We start from the raw sequence: 26,052 nt of genomic DNA, 5'->3' as shown, positions 1-26,052 counted from the left end.
TTGTTGGAATTCACAACTTTAGGTAAAAATTCAAAAGAAGTTCGCAACACCGCCTTATCCTGATGAAAAATCAGAAAAGGAGACTCACACGAAAGAGCAGATAATTCAGAAACTCTTCTAGCAGAAGAGATGGCCAAAAGGAACAAAACTTTCCAAGAAAGAAATTTAATGTCCAATGAATGCATAGGTTCAAACGGAGGAGCTTGAAGAGCTCCCAAAACCAAATTCAAACTCCATGGAGGAGAAATTGACTTAATGACAGGTTTTATACGAACCAAAGCTTGTACAAAACAATGAATATCAGGAAGAATAGCAATCTTTCTGTGAAAAAGAACAGAAAGAGCGGAGATTTGTCCTTTCAAAGAACTCGCGGACAAACCCTTATCTAAACCATCCTGAAGAAACTGTAAAATTCTCGGTATTCTAAAAGAATGCCAAGAAAAATGATGAGAAAGACACCAAGAAATATAAGTCTTCCAGACTCTATAATATATCTCTCGAGATACAGATTTACGAGCCTGTAACATAGTATTAATCACGGAGTCAGAGAAACCTCTATGACCAAGAATCAGGCGTTCAATCTCCATACCTTTAAATTTAAGGATTTCAGATCCGGATGGAAAAAAGGACCTTGAGACAGAAGGTCTGGTCTTAACGGAAGAGTCCATGGTTGGCAAGATGCCATCCGGACAAGATCCGCATACCAAAACCTGTGAGGCCATGCCGGAGCTATTAGCAGAACAAACGAGCATTCCCTCAGAATCTTGGAGATTACTCTTGGAAGAAGAACTAGAGGCGGAAAGATATAGGCAGGATGATACTTCCAAGGAAGTGATAATGCATCCACTGCCTCCGCCTGAGGATCCCGGGATCTGGACAGATACCTGGGAAGTTTCTTGTTTAGATGAGAGGCCATCAGATCTATCTCTGGGAGCCCCCACATTTGAACAATCTGAAGAAATACCTCTGGGTGAAGACACCATTCGCCCGGATGCAACGTTTGGCGACTGAGATAATCCGCTTCCCAATTGTCTACACCTGGGATATGAACCGCAGAGATTAGACAGGAGCTGGATTCCGCCCAAACCAAAATTCGAGATACTTCTTTCATAGCCAGAGGACTGTGAGTCCCTCCTTGATGATTGATGTATGCCACAGTTGTGACATTGTCTGTCTGAAAACAAATGAACGATTCTCTCTTCAGAAGAGGCCAAAACTGAAGAGCTCTGAAAACTGCACGGAGTTCCAAGATATTGATCGGTAATCTCACCTCCTGAGATTCCCAAACTCCTTGTGCCGTCAGAGATCCCCACACAGCTCCCCAACCTGTGAGACTTGCATCTGTTGAAATTACAGTCCAGGTCGGAAGAACAAAAGAAGCCCCCTGAATTAAACGATGGTGATCTGTCCACCACGTTAGAGAGTGCCGAACAATCGGTTTTAAAGATATTAATTGATATATCTTCGTGTAATCCCTGCACCATTGGTTCAGCATACAGAGCTGAAGAGGTCGCATGTGAAAACGAGCAAAGGTGATCGCGTCTGATGCAGCAGTCATAAGACCTAGAATTTCCATGCATAAGGCTACCGAAGGGAATGATTGAGACTGAAGGTTTCGACAGGCTGTAATCAATTTTAGACGTCTCTTGTCTGTTAAAGACAAAGTCATGGACACTGAATCTATCTGGAAACCCAGAAAGGTTACCCTTGTTTGAGGAATCAAAGAACTCTTTGGTAAATTGATCCTCCAACCATGATCTTGAAGAAACAACACAAGTCGATTCGTATGAGACTCTGCTAAATGTAAAGACGGAGCAAGTACCAAGATATCGTCCAAATAAGGAAATACCACAATACCCTGTTCTCTGATTACAGACAGAAGGGCACCGAGAATCTTTGTGAAAATTCTTGGAGCTGTAGCAAGGCCAAACGGTAGAGCCACAAATTGGTAATGCTTGTCTAGAAAAGAGAATCTCAGGAACTGATAATGATCTGGATGAATCGGAATATGCAGATATGCATCCTGTAAATCTATTGTGGACATATAATTCCCTTGCTGAACAAAAGGCAATATAGTCCTTACAGTTACCATCTTGAACGTTGGTATCCTTACATAACGATTCAATAATTTTAGATCCAGAACTGGTCTGAAGGAATTCTCCTTCTTTGGTACAATGAAGAGATTTGAATAAAACCCCATCCCCTGTTCCGGAACTGGAACTGGCATAATTACTCCAGCCAACTCTAGATCTGAAACACAATTCAGAAATGCTTGAGCTTTCACTGGATTTACTGGGACATGGGAAAGAAAAAATCTCTTTGCAGGAGGTCTCATCTTGAAACCAATTCTGTACCCTTCTGAAACAATGTTCTGAATCCAAAGATTGTGAACAGAATTGATCCAAATTTCTTTGAAAAAACGTAACCTGCCCCCTACCAGCTGAACTGGAATGAGGGCCGTACCTTCATGTGAACTTAGAAGCAGGCTTTGCCTTTCTAGCAGGCTTGGATTTATTCCAGACTGGAGATGGTTTCCAAACTGAAACTGCTCCTGAGGACGAAGGATCAGGCTTTTGTTCTTTGTTGAAACGAAAGGAACGAAAACGATTATTAGCCCTGTTTTTACCTTTAGACTTTTTATCCTGTGGTAAAAAAGTTCCTTTCCCACCAGTAACAGTTGAAATAATAGAATCCAACTGAGAACCAAATAATTTGTTTCCCTGGAAAGAAATGGAAAGTAGAGTTGATTTAGAAGCCATATCAGCATTCCAAGTCTTAAGCCATAAAGCTCTTCTGGCTAAGATAGCCAGAGACATAAATCTAACATCAACTCTAATAATATCAAAAATGGCATCACAGATGAAATTATTAGCATGCTGGAGAAGAATAATAATATCATGAGAATCACGATTTGATACTTGTTGCGCTAGAGTTTCCAACCAAAAAGTTGAAGCTGCAGCAACATCAGCCAATGATATAGCAGGTCTAAGAAGATTACCTGAACATAGATAAGCTTTTCTTAGAAAAGATTCAATTTTTCTATCTAAAGGGTCCTTAAACGAGGTACCATCTGATGTAGGAATGGTAGTACGTTTAGCAAGGGTAGAAATAGCCCCATCAACTTTAGGGATTTTGTCCCAAAATTCTAACCTGTCAGGCGGAACAGGATATAATTGCTTAAAACGTTTAGAAGGAGTAAATGAATTACCCAATCTATCCCATTCCTTAGCAATTACTGCAGAAATAGCATTAGGAACAGGAAAGACTTCTGGAATAACCGCAGGAGCTTTAAAAACCTTATCCAAACGTATAGAATTAGTATCAAGAGGACTAGAATCCTCTATTTCTAAAGCAATTAGTACTTCTTTAAGCAAAGAGCGAATAAATTCCATCTTAAATAAATATGAAGATTTATCAGCATCAATCTCTGAGACAGAATCCTCTGAACCAGAAGAGTCCAAAGAATCAGAATGATGGTGTACATTTAAAAATTCATCTGTAGAGAGAGAAGATTTAAAAGATTTTTTACGTTTACTAGAAGGAGAAATAACAGACAAAGCCTTCTTTATGGATTCAGAAACAAAATCTCTTATGTTATCAGGAACATTCTGCACCTTAGATGTTGAGGGAACTGCAACAGGCAATGGTACATCACTAAAGGAAATATTATCTGCATTAACAAGTTTGTCATGACATTTAATACAAACAACAGCTGGAGGAATAGCTACCAAAAGTTTACAGCAGATACACTTAGCTTTGGTAGATCCAGCAGGCAGAGGTTTTCCTGTAGTATCTTCTGGCTCAGATGCAACGTGAGACATCTTGCAATATGTAAGAGAAAAAACAACATATAAAGCAAAATAGATCAAATTCCTTATAAGACAGTTTCAGGAATGGGAAAAAAATGCCAAACATCAAGCTTCTAGCAACCAGAAGCAAATGAAAAATGAGACTGAAATAATGTGGAGACAAAAGCGACGCCCATATTTTTTGGCGCCAAATAAGACGCCCACATTATTTGGCGCCTAAATGCTTTCGGCGCCAAAAATGACGCCACATCCGGAACGCCGACATTTTTGGCGCAAAATAACGTCAAAAATGACGCAACTTCCGGCGACACGTATGACGCCGGAAACGGAAAAGAATTTTTGCGCCAAAAAAGTCCGCGCCAAGAATGACGCAATAAAATGAAGCATTTTCAGCCCCCGCGAGCCTAACAGCCCACAGGGAAAAAAGTCAAATTTTTGAGGTAAGCAAAAAATATGATAATTAAAGCATAATCCCAAATATGAAACTGACTGTCTGGAAATAAGGAAAGTTGAACATTCTGAGTCAAGGCAAATAAATGTTTGAATACATATATTTAGAACTTTATAAATAAAGTGCCCAACCATAGCTTAGAGTGTCACAGAAAATAAGACTTACTTACCCCAGGACACTCATCTACATGTTTGTAGAAAGCCAAACCAGTACTGAAACGAGAATCAGTAGAGGAAATGGTAAATATAAGAGTATATCGTCGATCTGAAAAGGGAGGTAAGAGATGAATCTCTACGACCGATAACAGAGAACCTTATGAAATAGACCCCGTAGAAGGAGATCACTGCATTCAATAGGCAATACTCTCCTCACATCCCTCTGACATTCACTGCAGGCTGAGAGGAAAACCGGGCTCCAACTTGCTGCGGAGCGCATATCAACGTAGAATCTAGCACAAACTTACTTCACCACCTCCCTTGGAGGCAAAGTTTGTAAAACTGATTTGTGGGTGTGGTGAGGGGTGTATTTATAGGCATTTTAAGGTTTGGGAAACTTTGCCCCTCCTGGTAGGAATGTATATCCCATACGTCACTAGCTCATGGACTCTTGTTAATTACATGAAAGAAATGTATTTAATGTGCCTTTAATTACTTCTGTATAAGCTTTGAACTGGCATCAAGTGTACCTGGTACCTATCAGTAATTGATTAAATTAAAGGGACAGTCTACATCAGAATTTTTATTATTTTAAAAGATAGATAATCCCTTGTTAACCCATTCCCTAGTTTTGCATAACCAACACAGTTATATTTATATATTTTTTACCTCTGTGATTATCTTGTATCTAAGCCTCTGCAGACTGCCCCTTTATTTGTTCTTTTGGCAGACTTGCAGTTTAGCCAAACAGTGATGGCTCCCAGGTAACTTCACGTGCACAAGCACAGTGTTATCTATATGAAAAACATGAACTAACACCCTCTAGTGGTGAAAAACCTGTTAAAATGCATTCTTAAAGGGACACTCAATCAAAATTAAACTTTCATTATTCAGATAGAGCATGCCATTTTAAACAACTTTCTAATTTACTTCCATTAACTAAATGTGCACAGTCTTTTTATATTTAAACTTTTTGAGTCACCAGCTCCTACTGAGCATGTGCAAGAATAAGTGTGTATGCATTTGTGAATGGCTGATGGCTGTCACATGGTACGTGTATGCATTTGTGATTGGCTGATGGCTGTCACAAGGTACAGGGGGAGTGGAAAAAGGCATAACTTTTAAAATTGTCAGAAAAAAATCTACTACTCATTTGAAGTTCAGACTAAGTGCTATTGCATTGTCTTGTTATCTTGCATTTGTTGATTATGCAAATCTACTGTGTTGACTGGTCCTTTAAGAGGCGGCCTTCAAGGTCTAAGAAATTAGCATATGAACCTCCTAAGTTAAGCTTTCAACTAAGAATACCAAGAGAACAAAGAATAATTGGTGATAAAAGTAAATTGGAAAATTGTTTAAAATTACATGCCCTATCTGAATCATGAAAGTTTTTTTTGGACTAGACTGTCCCTTTAAGTAATTGGAGTAGAATTGGTAAAAGAGAAAATTATAGATACATTAGGACACATTAGAATATTATTTATCTTTGTTGAATATAACAGGTTATTTTAAAAAACATAAGGGATTTTTAACAGATGCTGATATAATTTTTTTTCACGCTGATAGAGATGTGTGTCTGTCAATCAGCCAAATATAACTTTTTCCTTAGGGACACGTTGTACTCAAAAGTGCATTTACAGATCATTTTAATATCAATTTAGACAGCTCTAGCAAAATCGTTTTACAATGAAAACCTATTTTAACATGTTTTGTCGCTGCTCTTTCATATACACATTATCATTTTTGTTTTTACTTTATTTTCTCTGCAAATATGACGTTTTAATTAAGGCTCTTCCTGCAAAATGATTATGTATAACTTCAAGAATGGTGGAATCAATCCAGTTTGACAAAAAAATATGTTCTACATAACTTCTAAGCACACTTACTGGATTGTAAAGGAATTTTAAAATATGCATTTCTAATTCCTTAGACTTCAATTTGAATTTTCTATTGCTTTCCATGGACTATATCGTCTGCCAAGCTGTATTGTAATTTATTATTTTCATTATATACTATGAGCATTACAAATGTGTGTTATAAATTAGGCTTCACTAGTACCTTTCAGAGCACTTCGGCTATTGGCTTTTACCCAGTTTGGACATTTAAGCCTTAACTAATAATCCCTAAAATATAAAACAAAGACAAGGTAGTTAGACAACACAAAAAATAAATAGCAATAGTAATGCTAAAGAATACCAGGAACTACATTTTAAGCACAAAGTAACATCTCCCACTGGGAATAACGAGCAACAAGATGTGCCGTGTGAATAGCCAATCACAAGCAAGTGTGCTGTGCTACCTGGTGGCGACAGGATGCTGGATAAACAGACAATTGTGTCATTATTTGACAATGTGAGTAAACACACAGGTGACTTCAACCAACAAGATGGTGAAGAACCAATAATATAGCATTCATGTCTGTATGACATATTTACCATACGGATTAACGCATTCACCTTAAAGCAACTCAAACACAAGTGAAGGCTTTCTGTTTGCCTGAAATGATTACAAATGAAAGAATCAGAGCACAGACTGAAGCAATAAAAGGACTGACCTATTTTATGGAACAGGTGAAGTGTCTGACCTGTAGGCATTGTAATCTGTGCAGGGTTTAGTTTAGGTTTCAGTAATTCGCCCACTCTCTTATGAAGGTAGAACAATATTAACTAGTGTCAATCACATGCAGAAAAAAAACCCAAACATGTTTTTGTAACAATGCCAGATTTAGTTTGGAAGACAAAAACTGTTTGTTTAAGTTTATGGGAGATCTGTGTAAAACCAATATGTGAGTGTCAGAGGCTCTTCCTTATATAGGCTCACTACATGATCAATGGGAAACACCATGCTTGTTACACTATAGAGGGTGGATACTTTTTGTAATTTAATTTTATGTATAACTATATTTCTTTCTGTGTATTTTTTTTTTAAATAAAAACTTTTCCAAAGTGGAAAATGAAATCTACAATTTGATGGGGATTTGGTGCCTAGTTTTCTATATTCAGTTATTACTTCAAGTATTTTTCCAGAGAGGCAGTATTATGTGCAGAGTCATCTATTACTATTACCAGTAGAATAATGTTCTTAGAGTAGCATTATATCCCTTTACTCTCTTACAAAAATAAAAAGAACTTTTGCAATATACTTTCATGATTTATTTTGGCCCCTTTTAATGTGGTTTTACTCTGAAAATTGTTGGCTTTCTAAATTCCACTGAGTGTCTATAACGTAATGTGTGCCGCCATGTTTTAACTTAAAGGGACAGTCTACCATAGAATTGTTATTGTTTTAAAAGATAGACAATCCCTTTATTACCCATTCCCCAGTTTTGCATAACCAACACAGTTATATTAATGTACTTTTTACCTCTGTGATTACCTTTTATCTAAGAACCTTCTTCCAGCCCCCTGATCACATGACTGTGACTGTTTATTATCTATTGTCTTAAATTTAGCATTGTGTTGTGCTAAATCTTAAATAACCCCCTGTGCCTGAACACAGTGTTATCTATATGGCCCACGTGTACTTTCTGTCTCTTTGTGTTGAAAAGAGATTTAAAAAGCATGTGATAAGAGGCAGCCCTCAAAGGCTTAGAAATTAGCATATGAGCCTACCTAGGTTTAGTTTAAACTAAGAATACCAAGAGAAAAAAGCAAATTTGATGATAAAAGTAAATTGGAAAGTCAATTAAAATTAAAAGTCCTATCTGAATAATGAAAGTTTAATTTATACTAGACTGTTCCTTTAGATAGCCTTAGGCAAAGATATAAACCATGCAATAAAAGAGTCTGTCCAAACAAGGCTGTGTGGAACATAGGATTGTCCAAAAGGGTTTCTAGACAGACATGTTTGCACAATCAGAGATAAATATAAAACTAGTTCAAACATGTAGTTGGCTATTACTTTATATACTCATATTTTCAGTATTTAAACAAATATAATTGTAAAAATACATCTACATTATTCTAAGGCTATCCTTTGCTTTGAATACATCACTATGTCTAGCATGTATTTGTATTTACTGTTTAATATCCCTTTAATGTTATCTGCTTTGCAATAAGATGATACACATTAGCCAAGCAGATGAATGTAAAGAATTGACATGACTGAGTGCAGGTGAGAGAAAAACATTTAAACAATTTGCAATGAATACTTGTTTATTTATTTTTAGATATAACAAACGTGGTCCTGCCATATTTATTTCATTACCATTCCAAAGGACTATCAACTAATTGTAATGGCTCCTGTGATATGAATTACACACATACATACAGTATACACACAAATGATATATGTATACATATATTTTAATTACACACAGTACACACACACTGATTATTTATGTATACGTATGTATGAATTACACACATACATACAGTATACACACACACTGATTATATATGTATACGTATAAATGAATTACACACATACATACAGTATACACACAAATTATATATGTATTCGTATACATAAATTACACACATACATACAGTATACACACACACTGATTATATATGTATTCGTATACATAAATTACACACATACATACAGTATACACACACACTGATTATATATGTATACGTATAAATGAATTACACACATACATACAGTATACACACACACTGATTATATATGTATACGTATAAATGAATTACACACATACATACAGTATACACACACACACTGATTATATATGTATACGTATAAATGAATTACACACATACATACAGTATACACACACACTGATTATATATGTATACGTATAAATGAATTACACACATACATACAGTATACACACACACTGATTATATATGTATACGTATAAATGAATTACACACATACATACAGTATACACACACACACTGATTATATATGTATACGTATAAATGAATTACACACATACATACAGTATACACACACACTGATTATCTATGTATACGTATAAATGAATTACACACATACATACAGTATACACACACACTGATTATATATGCATACGTATAAATGAATTACACACATACATACAGTATACACACACACTGATTATATATGTATACGTATAAATGAATTACACACATACATACAGTATACACACACACTGATTATATATGTATACGTATAAATGAATTACACACATACATACAGTATACACACACACTGATTATATATGTATATGTATAAATGAATTACACACATACATACAGTATACACACACACTGATTATATATGTATACGTATAAATGAATTACACACATACATACAGTATACACACACACTGATAATATATGTATACGTATAAATGAATTACACACATACATACAGTATACACACACACTGATTATATATGTATACGTATAAATGAATTACACACATACATACAGTATACACACACACTGATTATATATGTATACGTATAAATAAATGACACACACATACATATAGCACACGCATACATACACACAACATGCACTACGCACACACAGGCCTCTGATGTCTGCTCCATTTAGCTACCACCTTCCCAGTCCCAGGGTTGACCTCTGAGGCAAGCCAGATGGGATTGGTGGAACCATGTCAAGGAAGTGCTGAAAAGGTGACTTCGGTCTCTGGCAGCTTGTCTGGAGCTAGTTTCTATAGGAAATCTCTGGGGGTTGTTACTTTGCAATTTCTCAGGAATGTCTAATTCTCCTCATCTCTTCACCGAGTCTCTCTGGAAGGGTCATAGAGGCCTGTGACATCCCTGGAGGGCACTGCCTAACTAAATTAGCATGAGATAACTTTGGACTCCCTTCCAAACAAAAAAATACAGGGGGAGAATTTCATTAAAAGCAGGGGACGAGGTGATCCAAGTTAATCCCAGCCCAAAGCTGCTGCAGAAATATTCTGTACTCACATGGTGACTTTCATCCATGTTACAGAGTTCACGGCGCACACAATGCTGAGTAAGTTAAGTGCACAACCTCACTTCCAGTAGGGCAATAACTGGTTTATACAGAGCAACATACAGTCACAAGGAACCTTTCATCTCTGGTGCACTATATTTTAATATAACTTTTGATAGAAGATAATTAAAAAATGAAAAATGTAAAGAAGGACAATAAAGCCATTTTATAAAACTGCAAAAAGAAAATGCTCTAACGTGTTAGAGAATTTAATTATTCCATTGTAATGTGGTTAACTGTATAGTTAAAGTCTAGCAGCAGTGCACTACTAGGAGCTAGCTGATCACAGTGAGCCAATGACAAGAGCAATACGTGCACATCTACCAATCAGTTGCTAGCTCCAAGAAGTGCATTACTACTCCTGACCCTAAACAGGTATGCTTTTCAACAAATGATACCAAAAGAATTAAGCAAATTTGATAACAGAAGCATAAACGTTTCAGTATATGGATGCTTCAACTACGGATTTTTTTGTTGATTCAAGCAAAGTATGTAAATAACTCTCATAACAGATTGTTAAGGTGGAATCTGTATCTTTTTTTCATGCTATTTCTGTAATTGTATAAGTTCTCTTTTTTCTGGAAATAATGGAAGAAAAATAATAATAAGAAAAATGAAAATAAAAAAGAAGTAAACATGTTTAATTTTGCCTTTCATGTCCAATGAATGATCTATTACTAATTACCGTTAACTGATTTAAGACCCATATGCAGAGGTAATGAGAATATATTTGTGCAAATTATCATCTACCAACCTATTACATTCACGTTTGCAGATAAAATAATAGTCTACATTTTTTATATGTAGCTGATGTGTGGGTTTCTGGGGTTTTAATATGCTTGAGACAATTATACAATTATTTTAAAAAAAAAGAAGAAAATATTTTAAATATCTATAGTCCTAGGTAGGCTCAGGAGCTGCTGATTGGTGGCTGCATATACATGCCTCATGTTATTGGCTCACCCAATGTGTTAAATAGCTCCTAGTAATGAACGGCTGCTTCTTCAACAAAGGAAACCAAGAGAATAAAGCAAATTAGATAATAGACGTAAATTGGAAAGTTTTTTTTTTAAATTGTATTCTCTTTCTGAATCATAAAATAATTGTTTTGGGTTTCATGTCCCTTTAAATTGCCAGTAAATACTATTCCATAGGGTTGCACCGATACCATTTTTTTATGACTGAGTACAAGTACCGATACTTGTTTTCAAATACTCGCCGATACCAATTACCAATACTTTTTTTTTTAATGTCATGTGACAGTTTACCAAGCACAATACAGACTAATTATTTAAGATTCCTTCTTTATAATTATAAAGGCATGTAATTCAAAAGACATTATAAAATAATAAAAGTTTTGTCACAAAGTTCACTGAACATGTTTATAAATAAAAAATATTACAATAAAATATTACATTTAAAGGGGTGATGCAATTGGGTTGTAGGGCTGTTATATAACATCAATCTGACATTTGTATGGAGGTTCGACTCTAAGCTGAACAGTCTTTCACTTTCCACACTACTGCATGGTGCAGAAAGATATTTTTGGGCCATTTTAGTCAGAGCTGGAAATCAGTTTATTAACTGCCCAGTACTTCAGGGGTTTGTCTGAACCAGGTACAGTGATCTCTCCTACAATAATACAAATAACAGCAATTTGTATTGGCAGAACAGTAGTAAACAATTTTTAGTTTAGTCTCCAGTTTAAAATGAAATGGGAACATGCAGTTTGAAAAAACACCACAAGATAGCATATGGGTAGGAAGTGGAGGTATCGGTTTAAGTATCGGTGCATTTGCACGAGTACAAGTACTCATGCAAATACTTGGTATCGGTGCAACCCTACTATTCCATGCCTTAATTCAGATTTAATATAGAAGAAACCTGGCTATTGCCCATCTTTATAACAGGCATGTGTTTTAGCTATGGGCCACTGCTTAATTATAAAAAGCAGATTCTTGCATATGTTGATTCTTTAGTAATATAGGGCTAATCTCACAAATACTACAATATTTAAAGGGATATTCTATTAACCTATTTACTTCTTTATTTTAGTATCTTTTGTTGAAACTTAGCTCCTTTCCATGAAGGCATACTAAGGTAGGCTCAGGAGTGTGCAAGTATCTTAAGCGCTATATGTGTAATATTGTTATACACATTGTTGCAAACACAGTTGCCATTTAGTGCTCAAGACAAGTGCACACTCATACTTCAGTATGCTGGGGTGGAAAGGACATACGTTTAAACAAAGGATACCAAGAAAAATAGGTTACATTTGATAACAAGCAAAAATGTAAAAGTTTTTTTTTAAATTTATTTTTTTGTGTTTAATTTTGACTTCCATATTCCTTTAATTTAATAAGCTCAAACCCCCCTTGATTTTTAGCATTGGGGAATGTTACCCAATTGTATTTTAGTATTATAGGAAGTAATTAATTGTATGCAACTTCATCAATGTCAGCTTCAGGGCTTTTTTTGGTTTTACTGATAAATGTCTTAGGAGTGCTATTAAAAGTATGTCCAAACCATGAAAGATGATCCCCCAAGAGATTCATGTAGATTCATTGTGAAATAACACATGATTACTGAGCTGAACTCTGACCCTGCTACATTCCACACAGTGACTGCTTGATCAGTTTAGCAGCTTATTTATATATGTCCATGGTTTGCCACATGATGTTGCATAAATACTTAAAAGGTTTTTTAAAACAGGAAGGTCCAGCTGAATTATCATTTTGTTATCATTTACTTTATTTAAAACATTTATTGTACATGTGGATTTTTGGTAATGTGATGCTTAAAGGATTACTTTCTGTCATAATTTTTAAGCTAAACAACTAACATATTAAAGTTAATAAACATTAATTAATACCTACTGACCTATATTTTCTCCAAAACGAAGTTTCATAACGTTATAAAAGTTATATCTTTTATTCGCCGATGATGTCACGTTATCCTGCCCACTATTTTCAGCACTGCATGTTCAAAATACTTAAACCAATAACTTTGTGTTTAAAGCGCCATTTTGAAACCTAGGTATTGTAAACGGATTGGTACAGAGCAAAGGATACCCACGGAGTGGGTTTGGAAAACAATTAAATTTGCAGACAAGATTTCTGATATACGGTAGAGATATGTTAATGAAATGCTATTGATAAAAAGCGTATTTGGGGTAGTTAGTTAGTAACAGGCATAGAAAATATTTACTTACAGTGGCCCTTTAATTGCATACACAAAGAATGAATGTCCCTTTAAATTCACTAGAGTGTGCACGCTGAGGAATATAGAAGTGCTAAGTCTGCACTACCAATTCTATCAGTAGTTGGAAAGCCCACAATGTTTAGAGTTAAATTACATGGAAAGGGTAGAAGATAAATAGCGTGTATTGTAAAGTTGTTTTACTACAAATAATTGAACATTTTAAAGTATAACCCCGATGTCCCTTTAAGCCTAAAATGAGTAAAAGAATAAACATGACGTCATTAAAGGAACATGAAAACCAACATTTTTCATTGAAGTTTCAACAAGACCAATACATTTAAAGTAACTTTCAAATTCCCTTCTATTATCAAATTTGCTTTGTTTTCTTGGTATCCTTTGTTGAACAGCATATCTAGATAGGCTCAGGAGCTAGCTGCTGATTAGTGGCTGCATATATTTGTCTATCGTCATTGGCTCACTGCTGTCTCCAGCTAACTCCCAGTGATGTATTGCTGCTCCTTCAATAAAGGATAAAAAGACAATGAAGCAAATGGGATAACAGAACATACTATTTGAAACAGCTTTCACATTTGCTTATATCTTAATCATGAAAAGAAATGTTGTGTTCATGTCCCTTTAAGAAGAAAAAGAAAATATCCCCCAAAAAAATGCATGTACAGTTTGCTTTGCACTTGCATACAAAATCATATGTTAACATTATATGGAACACTTCCCACAACATCTTTAAAAAGAGAAAAATAAAGCATAAGTCTTTAAAAGCACAGCCAAATGACTGGGGAGGGATATTCCTTCACAGCTGCAGATAGTTTTAATATCTCTTAAAACCAAACATCAGCATACTTGTAGCTATTAAACTGCATTGTGACTCAGCTAATATCCCGATTTTGTAGTGTAAATGCACAGGTTGGCTCTAGACCCACAACATAAATTTATGTCCAGTAATGTATTAAACCATATGTCATGCTTAATGGAAAAAGAAAGGAATTTTAGTTTCAGTGCTGTTCAAATGATACCTTTACTAAACCATGTTTAAATATATATTGCACATTATATTTTAGTATAGGAAACCAAACAAATAAAAAGGTAGTCATAAGCAATCACATACAAACTTGCCCAATGCATTTTTACCTGATATATTTCTAAAGGGTCATTAAATACATTTTAAAGGAACATGCAATTTTAAGATACTTTTCCATTTATTCTATTAACAAATTTACTTTGTTCTCCTAGTATCTATCACAGAAATGGTAAACCAGCCCTCCAACTATCACCAGTTTGTGACATAGAGGGTTAACCCTTTCAACTTTATCAGTCACTGTCAGACTACTTCAGGCAAACCTGTGACTTAGTTCAGTGGGTTAAAGGGACAGTCTACACCAGAATTTTTATTGTTTTAAAAGATAGATAATCCCTTTATTACCCATTTCCCAGTTTTGCATAACTAACACATTTATAATGATATACTTTTAACCTCTGTGATTATCTTGTATCTAAGCCTCTGCAAACTGCCCTTTTTTTCAGTTCTTTTGACAGACTTGCAGTCTAGCCAATCAGTGCCTGCTCCCAGATAACTTCTCGTGCACGAGCACAGTGTTATCTATATGAAATACGTGAACTAACACCCTCTAGTGGTGAAAAACTGTTAAAATGCAATCTGAAAGAGGTGGGCTTCAAGGTCTAAGAAATTAGCATATGAACCTCCTAGGTTAAGCTTTCAACTAAGAATACCAAGAAAACAAAGCAAAATTGGTGATAAAAGTAAATTGGAAAATTGTTTAAAATTACATGCTCTATCTGAATGATGAAAGTTTATTTTGGCCTAGACTGTCCCTTTAACAAAACACCCTTATATGTCCCTTATATGTCTGTACTAGACACAGAAAAATGCCCAAACTCACCTCAATGCCATCCAGGCATCCACACTAAACTATCTCTGCTACCACCACTTAGATTTATTATATAGGAAATCCTGAGAAAACCCAAGACTAATATAGTAAATACAATTTGGCAAATATCAATCTAACAATACAACAATGTTGACTCTTTGGTAATGTGATTAATATATTAAACAAATAGCAAAACTTATAGGGATATAAAATTAAATTTTTGATTCAGATAGAGCATGAAATTTTAAGCAACTTTCTAGTTTACTCATATTATACCCGTTTATCATGTTTTCTTCATTCTCTTGGTATCTTTAGTTGAAAAAGCAGGAATGTAATTAAGAGCCGGACCATTTTTGGTTCAGACCCTGGGTAGCGCTTGCTGATTAGTGGCTACATTTAGCCACCAATTGACTTGTGCATGTGCAATTTGAAAGAGCTAACTGAAAAATGTTAAATGTGCACTGCATAACTATCATACAAGAAAACAGCTAAAGGGACTAGAAGAAAGCTGTGGCAGCCATTTTCGGCTGCTAATAAACAATTATTTAAAAGTTTGATCTACTTCTTACAAGCTTAAAGGGACATTAAACACTAAATACATGCTAGATAGAATGATGCATTGAAAGAAAAGATTAGGCCACGACTAACATGTAGATGTATTTTTTAAAGTTTCATTAGTTGTTTAAAAAGTGACAAAATAAGTGTAAAGTTGTAGTGTCTATAAAACACTGGGAGCTGCCATGTTGTAACTTGTGTTACCTTCTCTGCTGTGGCCAATTAGGGTCAGTTATAAATAGGTCACTAGAGTGTGCAGCCAATGGTTGTGCTGGATTTAACAGTGTTCTGCACTTCCATTTCTAACAGGAATTGAAAAGTTTACAATTTCAGAATGGAATTACAGGCAAAGAGGACAAAATAAATAATGAAAGTATATTGCAGAGCTGGTTTATTATATACAATTTATCATTTTATATTACCATCTCAAAGTGTTTAATGTCCCTTTAAAGATGTGGAACCCGTTGCAAGATGCTTGTCTGGTATGTAAAAATAAGTAATAAAGAATTGGGTCCAGACTGCCTATTTTAACACAGTTATATGCAGCAATCGTGCACTAATAACATTTTTACATTTTTTTAATATCCCTTAATAGAATATAAACATATTTAAATCTTCATAGAATATAAACATATTTAAAATTGAATGGTAAAATATCTGCATGATAAAAAAATATTTTAATACTGTAATGTTGTACCAAAATTTGCATAAACTTAGAAGCCTCAAGTATTTTTCTCTTATTTACTTTGGCCAATTAGAATAAAGATATAAATGAGCTCCTGAACCAATCAAGCAACTAAAGTGTAGCATGTTGTAAGGTCAAGTTTCTGAATCCTGCAGGATACCCTGCAGCTTCTCTGGGGGGGCAGCGGAAAACTTTAACTTTCATATGTAATTTGTGGTAAAAACCAGGCAAAATAAATTATGAAGCATATTGATTTTTTGTTCTTACTACATATAAACATTTTATGGTAAGTGGAGGGACATAACTGTCATTCAGAGACAAATAGTAACCTAAAGAATAGAAAACAATCACAACTGTGCCTGAAGCCAGAATGTGTGTGAGGGGGCTGTGTAATCTGGGCGGGTTTTTGGGTGGTTTCTTGGTTCTCATATAGCAACTGGAATAGAGGAAAGGGGGAAAGGAGGACTGGATTTTTCTGTAAATTGTGCAGTGATTGGGAAAAGGTGATAAAATACAGAGTAATCTAACATTTTCTCCCATTTAACTTGTTCCCAATTATCTATTTTACCTGCAGGATTGTATTAAATTGTTTACAAGTAGCTCGTTTACCCTTATTTCAGCGTTTGAAATAGCTGATTTAGCCTGTGATATCCCCACCTATACTGAAAGTTTTTATACTTAAGTCCAGGATATTGACAGGCTATGTAAACACAACCAGCAGAAGAAATTACACTCCCGGTGGGGTGTAGAATAGATACCTAATAAAATTATAATTTTCCATTGTTCTCTCTAAGGGGTCTATTTAACAAGGGCCGAATTGACCGCTGCTCCTAAACTAATACGCCGCCTCTGAGGCGTTGTATAGCAATCCGCCCGATCATGTACGATCGGGCTGATTGACACCCCTGCTAGCAGACGATTGACCGCAAATCTGCAGGGGGCGGTATTGCACCAGCAGTTCACAAGAACTGCTGGTGCAATGATAAATGCTGACAGCGTATGCTGTCGGCATTTATCGACGTGCGGCGGACATGGTTCGCTATAGCGGATCATGTCTGTCCGCACATATATAAATAAACCTAAAAGTATTGAGCTTTGATTTACAGACAAATATAAAATAAGGGAGCATGTGTGTGTACATAAAAGTGATATAATGATATCTGATAATACCTGCAAGCTTAACCCATTGTAATAGGCTGTGGTTTCAAAGCACAAAACAAGCTATTTCATATACACAAATAAACCTAACAATGCAATACCTCATTCATTTTATAATATGTAGCGGTATAACAAGTCATTGAAAATACATTAAGGGATTTTTTTTTTACTGTACTCTGTCCCTTTAAAATCTACACTGCTAACATAGTACATATTCTAATCACGCTAACATGTTGCATGGTGAATAGTAAAATATAATGGACTTAGGAACAGTTTTGCATTTCACCTTTAAAATAATAATAAAAGTCATAACACTATTTTAAATGCTAACAAGTTATTTTCCAGGACTGAAAAACAAAGGAAAACGTTTTAAATACTTTGAAAAATATTTATTTTTTATGCAGATATTTTACAGTGTGGTGAATAATAGTTGTTGTATAACACTCTCCACCATCTGATTAGTAAAAAGGTTTTCTTTGCTACACACGGTCAAATAAACCACCTTTCTATATTAAATATGCAATTATGAACAGTGCTGGCTCAAGGAACTGCACAAATAATGTGCTGCCTGGGTCTGAAAATAAAATGACTCCCCCCCGCCCTTGCTTTCCACTACAGTCTTAACCCAACCATTGCACCGAATTTAATCATCTAAAATTTAAAAAGGATACATAGAAATGCACAACTGACTTGGGCACTTTTATATAATTTATGGCAATCATACGCTCCTCAGGTGCTGTATGGTCCCGTCGTCCCACCAGAACCCATTATAGAGACAGTCCTTATTATGAAGCTTTGTGATCAATAATATAAGTTTGACGCAGAACACTGAACATTTGTGGGCAAAAATATTTAACATCACTTTTTTACATACTACTGACCATAGGATCCAAGCAATAAAATGACCCCAGTACATCACAGTTAGGTCACGCAGCGTTCTCTTTATTCAAACCAAAAGGTGCTAATCACACAAATAGCTCTTGCTATGTCATGAGGCCTCTATAGTATTACCCTGAAAAATAGTCTTTATTTTTTCAGCCTTTCTTAGGGCTGCACCTTTAAGCCAGCTTTATGTTCTGAACACAATTACTGTCTGCAATAAAAAAGGTATAGCATAAAATAGCAAGTCTAATGAAAAAAAAAAAGGTTATTAAAGGCACTTACACTGAAAAAAACACTACAGGACAAAAAGAAATGATTACCTAGATGTGTTCATGTAAGACTCGCTAAAAACTGCTATGAATAATGAACGTGAGGGAATTAAAAGCTTTAAACCTGTTAGAAAAGTAATATTAACTTAGTTATAAATATAGCTGAAATAATCCAGACAGTTTTATGATCCAAGGTCCTCAAACAGAGAGTGCTGAATTCTTTCCTTGGTAATAGCGGTAAACACAGCTAACAGATGGGAGAGTTGAATGGAAATTTCAATAAAGCAGTCCACAAAGAAGCGTTTGTGAGTACAGGGGTGCTCCCTCTTGCTCACTTTCTACAAAAAAAAGGGAAAAATGGAACTTTGTTTTATTTTGATAGAGTGCCAGAACAGTACTGCATTCCTTAAAGAGCAGAATAAAGGATCGAGTTAGACTGGCCTTCTCAACACCTTGGCAAAAGCCCCCTTGGGTCTCGTTTCGCTGGGATGACTATTTATATGACAGGTAAGGGAATAATTTTGTGGGATTTAGTTACACTAGGCCTCCATGACCTTAAGGTCAAAAGAGCAAATGCAAAAGTGACAATGTGGATAATTGCTCCGTTTAAGATAATGGAATACTGATTGAGGTCAATTATTACAACACCTGAAAGATAAATGAGCTGACGTTACAGGCTCAGCGGAGATAGTAAACAAAGAAATCTGTATGCATTGCAGCAGGCAGCAACAAAGAGCACAGTCTATGAATATGTGAACATGCACAGTAACCACAATGCAAGCAGGTTTCCTTAACACTACTTAGTCACTATCATGTAGCTCAGATTAAAGAGACAAGATTCCAAAGGTAAAGCCTCTTACAAGAAAGGCAAACATAAACAGTGGTTAGGTTGGAAAAAGTATATAGTGATCACACATTAGGGAGATGCCAAAGGGACACTAAATAAACATATTTGATATTATTTTAAATAAATCCCATTTATGATTAAAAATGTATATAAAAAAAAATTACACACATATATATATATAAATTAAATTTAAGCCAAGTTGTCATGAATTTAATAGGTTTAAGTGTCATTTGCAGAAGAACCTCTTTAAAGAAAGAGTGGTTGATCAGTGGTATAGGCTTTCAATAGAGTTGGTAAAGACACATATTGTAAAGGATATGCCTGAGGCCATCCTAAGGAATTAACAAATTTATGCTGCAGAAGACGGCCTTGAAAAGCCTTCTGCTTATCTGCCTTCAACAACTATGTTTCAATCTACCTGCTCACAGATGGCATAATTCCTCCCAGACGACACTGGTCCATGTCTTAGCCTAAATATAATGAAATCATGAAGACAAGCATGCTATCTACAGTGTTTTTACACCTACACTTAGGCTACCTACAGTGCTTTTACACCTACACCTGGGCTACCTACAGTGCTTTTACACCTACACCTGGGCTACCTACAGTGCTTTTACACCTACACTTGGGCTACCTACAGCACTTTTACACCTACACTTGGGCTACCTACAGCACTTTTACACCTACAGCACTTTTACACCTACACTTGGGCTACCTACAGTGCTTTTACACCGACACTTGGGCTACCTACAGCACTTTTACACCTACACTTGGGCTACCTACAGCGCTTTTACACCTACACTTGGGCTACCTACAGCACTTTTACACCTACACTTGGGCTACCTACAGCACTTTTACACCTACAGCACTTTTACACCTACACTTGGGCTACCTACAGTGCTTTTACACCGACACTTGGGCTACCTACAGCACTTTTACACCTACACTTGGGCTACCTACAGCGCTTTTACACCTACACTTGGGCTACCTACAGTGCTTTTACACCGACACTTGGGCTACCTACAGCACTTTTACACCTACACTTGGGCTACATACAGCGCTTTTACACCTACACTTGGGCTACCTACAGTGCTTTTACACCTACACTTGGGCTACCTACAGCGCTTTTACACCTACACTTGGGCTACCTACAGCACTTTTACACCTACACTTGGGCTACCTACAGCACTTTTACACCTACACTTGGGCTACCTACAGCACTTTTACACCTACACTTGGGCTACCTACAGCACTTTTACACCTACACTTGGGATACCTACAGCGCTTTTACACCTACACTTGGGCTACCTACAGCACTTTTACACCTACACTTGGGCTACCTACAGCACTTTTACACCTACACTTGGGCTACCTACAGCGCTTTTACACCTACACTTGGGCTACCTACAGCGCATTTACACCAACACTTGGGCTACCTACATCGCTTTTACACCTACACTTGGGCTACCTACAGCACTTTTACACCTACACTTGGGCTACCTACAGCACTTTACACCTACACTTGGGCTACCTACAGTGCTTTTACACCTACACTTTGGCTACCTACAGCACTTTTACACCTACACTTGGGCTACCTACAGGGCTTTTACACCTACACTTGGGTTGCTGGGGTAAGTGAGCATGGGAGCAGGTAGGCAGACTTGCAAAGTGTGTGTGAGAAAATTAGGACCACTGAAAATAGGTTTGCATTTACTGGAAGTTTAATAAAATAATTAAAAAAAAAACAATTTTCACAGCTACTACATCAGCAGCAATATATCTATGCTGTTCCTCCTCTGATGTACACAATACTACACTGCAGTAGGTAGCAGACATGATCCCGTTTAAGCATTCAGAGTTATTAATAGATACACTGAAGTTTATTGGGTTCTGCAAACTAATAGCTCCCTGACCTCACAACAACAGGAATCAACAATAAAAAATAAAATACAGTTTTGATCCTTAAATTGTTTTTGTTCTGCTAAAAAAGTATTAACAGATAAAATGACTACACGTGTATTTCTAATAATAAAGCAGTTTTTTATTGAAACACCAGGAATCTTAATTTTAGATTGCTGATAAATCATAGTAAAAGGACTGTGGATGAGTGTTCTCATTATTAGATTCTGTGAATTACTGACTGGATATCTGGGCAAGGGAGAAAGAGTGTAAGGTGTTGTGGTACTTTTGATGGTTAAGTGATTGATAACACTCAAGTACTGTATATGTGTAGCATCTTCATCCTCTTGAGATTTTTCTTTGGGTGTGAGCTGTAATTTACACATTGGTCCCGACAGGTCTCTGAGCAAGCTATGTGAGTACATGAACTAATACTTGGATAGGTACTCTGCTAATATCTGCTATCATGGCCCAAATGTGTTTTGTTTTCAGCCTAGCAAGTTTGAGAATTGTTTACATTTTATACTGAAAAAACTAATTGAAAATGAATGCAAATTAAAAAAATGTGCTGTTACTAATGTAGCTTAAAGGGACATAAAACTAAATATTACATGATTCAGATAGAACATACAATTTTAAAAAAACTTTCCAATTTACTTCTATTATCAAAATGTTCTTGTTTTCTTCTTATCATTTGTTGAAAAGCAGTATATCATGAACAATAAAGCAGAAAGTAGAGCTGAGTGCACGTAAAGCCCAGGGATACTGCCAATTTCCCGAAAAGTATGAAGACACTGGAGTGGTCAACAGTACTATAATAAAAGTTCTCTTTATTGGAACAAGATTAAAACAAACAAGCAGGGATGTAAGCTCAGGAGTGTGCAGGACTGCAACACTATATCGCAGCAGTTATAAATTAGCAAGAGCACTAGATGGCAGAACTATTTCCTGTCATTGAGTGCTTCAGGAATGTGCAGACTACTTACCCAGGTATCTCTTCAACAAAGAATAACACGTGAACAAAGCAAACTTGACAATAGAAGTAAATTGGAAACTTTAAAAAAATAAATAAAAAAAATTATGCTTACCTGATAAATGTATTTCTTTCCAGGCATAGAGAGTCCACGAAACATTCTAATTACTAGTGGGATATTCACTCCTGGCCAGCAGGAGGTGGCAAAGAGCACCCTAGCAAAGCTGTTAAGTAGGACTTCCCTTACCCATAACCCCCAGTCATTCGGCCGAAGAGAAAGGAAAAAGAAGTAACACAAGGATATAGAGGTGAGTGAGGTTTGAACAAGGGTGGGTCGTGGACTCTCTATGCCCGGAACACATTTATTTACATTTATCAGGTAAGCACACATTTTATTTTTTTTCCTATGGCCTAGAGTCCACCAAACATTCTAATTACTAGTGGGAACCAATACCCAAGCTAGAGTACACAGAATGAATAGGGAGGGAAAACAAGACAGGCTGACCTAAACTGAAGGCACCACCGCTTGAAGAGCCTTTCTCCCAAAAGAAGCCTCAGCTGAGGCAAAAGTATCACATTTCTAGAATTTGGAAAAAGTATGTAAAGAGGACCAAGTAGCCGCCTTACAGATCCACAGAAGCTTAATTTTTGAAAGCCCATGAAGATGAAACAGCTCTAATGGAATGAGCCGTAATTCTCTCAGGATGCTGCTGTCCAGCTGTCTCATAAGCTACCCGGATAACACTTCTCAACCAGAGAGAAAGAGAGAAGTAGCCTTCTGACCCCTACACTTACCAGAGAAAACAACAAACAGGGCAGAAGTCTGCCAAAAATCTTTAGTTGCTTAAAGGTAAAATTTAAGAGCCCGCACAACATCCAAGTTATGCAAAAGATGTTCCTTCTGGGAAGAAGAAACAACAATTTCCTGATAAATATTGCGATCCGACACTACCTTAGGGAGAAACCCTAGCTTAGTACCAATGACAGCCTTATCAGCATGAAAAATAAGGTAAGGGGAATCACACTGCAGAGTCGAAAGTTCGGAAACGAGCAGAAGTAATAGCAAGAAGAAACAAAACCTTCCAAGATAGAAACTTAATACTAACAAAATGCATTGGCTCAAACGGAGACTGCTGTAAAACTCTAAGAATAAGGTTAAAACTCCAAGGAGGAACAACTGATTTAAACACAGGCCTGATTCTGACAAAGGCTTGAACAAAAGACTGAACATCTGGCAGAACTGCCAGACATTTATACAGAAGGACGGAGCAGAAATCTGACCCTTCAAAGTACTGACTGACAAACCCATCTCCAGACCCTCCTGTAGAAAAGTCAAAATTCGAGAAACCCTTACTTTGTTCCAAGAAAAACCTTTTGAATCACACCAATGAAGGTATTTACACCATACCCTATGGTAAATTCTGCAAGTAACTGGATAACGAGCCTGAACCATAGTATCTATGACTTTCTCAGAGAAGCCATGTCTAGCCAAACTTAGACGTTCAATCTCCAAGCAGTCAGCTTCAGAGAAACCAGATTTGGATGAAGAAAGGGACCCTGAAGTAGAAGGTCCTTCCTGAAAGGTAACCTCCACGGAGGAAAATATGGCATCCTTACCAGATTCGCAAACCAGATGATGCGAGAAATTACTTGTGGAAGCAAAGCAAACTGAGGAAACAGCTATGCTAGGTTGAAGCTCCAAGGAACCGCTAGAGCATCTACCAGAACGGCTTGAGGATCTCTTGACCTTGAACCGTACTTTGGAAGTTTGACGTTTTGACGAGACGCTATCAGATCCAACACCGGAACCCCCAACCAGAGAGTTATCATTGTAAAAACCTCTGTGTGGAGAGCACATTCTCCAGGATGAATAGTCTGCCTGCTTAGAAAATCCGCCTCCCAGTTGTCCACCCCTGGTAAGTGGATGGCAATCGTGAGACTCCGAGTTCCTCCCTGGTGATTGATGTAGGCCACCGAGGTGATGTTGTCTGACTGAAATCTGATAATACGGACCAAAGCTAGTTGAGGCCAAGCTATTAAAGCATAGAAAATTGCTCTCAACTCCAAGATGTTTGTTGGAAGAGACGACTCCTCTGGAGTCTACAGACCCTGTGTCTTTAAGAAATCCCAAACTGCTTCCCAGCCTAACAGGTTGGCGTCCGCCGTGCTCATAATCCTCCAGGAAGGCCTCAGGAAGCACGTGCCCCGAGACAGATGGTCCTGTGAAACCCACCATGAGAGTGAGACTTTGTTGGGGAATCCAAATTTATCTTCTGCAAGAGATCTGAGTGGTCCTCGTTCCATTGAAAGAACATTCATAGCTGCAGAGGTCTCAGATGGAAGTGAGCAAAAGGAATAATATCTATGGAGGCAACCATTAATTCAATCACCTCCATGCATTGAACCACAGATGGATGAATATCAGACTGGAGAGATAGGCAAGAAACATGAAGCTTGGATTTTCTGATGTCCGTCACAAAAATCTTCATGGACAGGGAATCTATGATTGTTCCCAAGAAACAAACCCTTGTATCTTGATCAAGGACACTGTTTCAGAGATTCACTTTCCACCCGTGGGAATGTAGAATAGACAACAACATCTAAGTATGAGATCTTGCTAGATGAAAAGATGGCGCTTGAACTAGAATGTCAGCTAGATAAGGCGCCACAATTATACCCTGGGACCTCACCACTGCCAGAAGAGCTATAGCAAGGCCAAAAGGAAGGGCAACAAACTGAAAATGTTTGTCCAGGAAGACAAACCTTATATACTGGTAATGATCCCTCTAAATAGGAACATGAAGATACGCGTCCTTCAGATCTATGGTCATCCTGAACTGACCCTTTTGGACCAAAGGAAGAATAGAACGGATGGTCTCCATCTTGAAGGATGGAACCCTGAGGAATTGATTGAGACACTTTAAGTCCAGAATGGGACGAAAAGTGCCCTCCTTCTTGTGAACTACAAATAGATTTGAATAGAATCCTAAACCCTGTTCCGCTTGAGGAACTGGAACAATCACTCCCAGGGATGATAGATCCTTTACACAGTTTAAAAAGGCCTCTCTATTTATCTGATTCCCAGATAACCTTGACAGGTGGAACTTGCACCTGGGAGGACAAGTTTTGAATCCGATTCTGTAACCGTGGGATACTATATCTATGGCCCAAGGATCTGGAACATCACGTATCCAAGCCTGCTGAAAAAAAGAAAGCCTGCCCCCCACTTGATCCACTACAGGATCGGGGGCAGCCCCTTCATGTTGATTTAGAATAAACGGAAGGCTTCTTAGCTTGCTTCCCCCTATTCCAAGGCTGACCGGAC

The 26,052-nt window shown here is 36.8% G+C and overlaps 1 protein-coding gene and 1 long non-coding RNA gene across 3 annotated transcripts in view; one reads left to right on the top strand and one right to left on the bottom strand.

Moving 5' to 3' along the window:
* The window catches only part of GMDS (GDP-mannose 4,6-dehydratase), a 1,339,054-nt gene that overhangs the window by 296,602 nt on the left and 1,016,400 nt on the right, over window positions 1–26,052 (bottom strand). The window lies entirely within an intron of this gene.
* The window catches only part of LOC128660702 (uncharacterized), a 133,694-nt gene continuing 127,047 nt past the window's right edge, over window positions 19,406–26,052 (top strand). Inside the window, exon 1 of the long non-coding RNA XR_008402575.1 lies at window positions 19,406–19,515. This is a non-coding gene — a long non-coding RNA (uncharacterized LOC128660702). The remainder of the gene's footprint in view (window positions 19,516–26,052) is intronic.

This window comes from Bombina bombina, chromosome 5, assembly GCF_027579735.1.
Source record: "Bombina bombina isolate aBomBom1 chromosome 5, aBomBom1.pri, whole genome shotgun sequence".
Classification (NCBI taxonomy): domain Eukaryota; kingdom Metazoa; phylum Chordata; class Amphibia; order Anura; family Bombinatoridae; genus Bombina; species Bombina bombina.
Note: the sequence above shows the minus strand (reverse complement) of the source record. Positions and strands in the feature narration are given on the sequence as shown.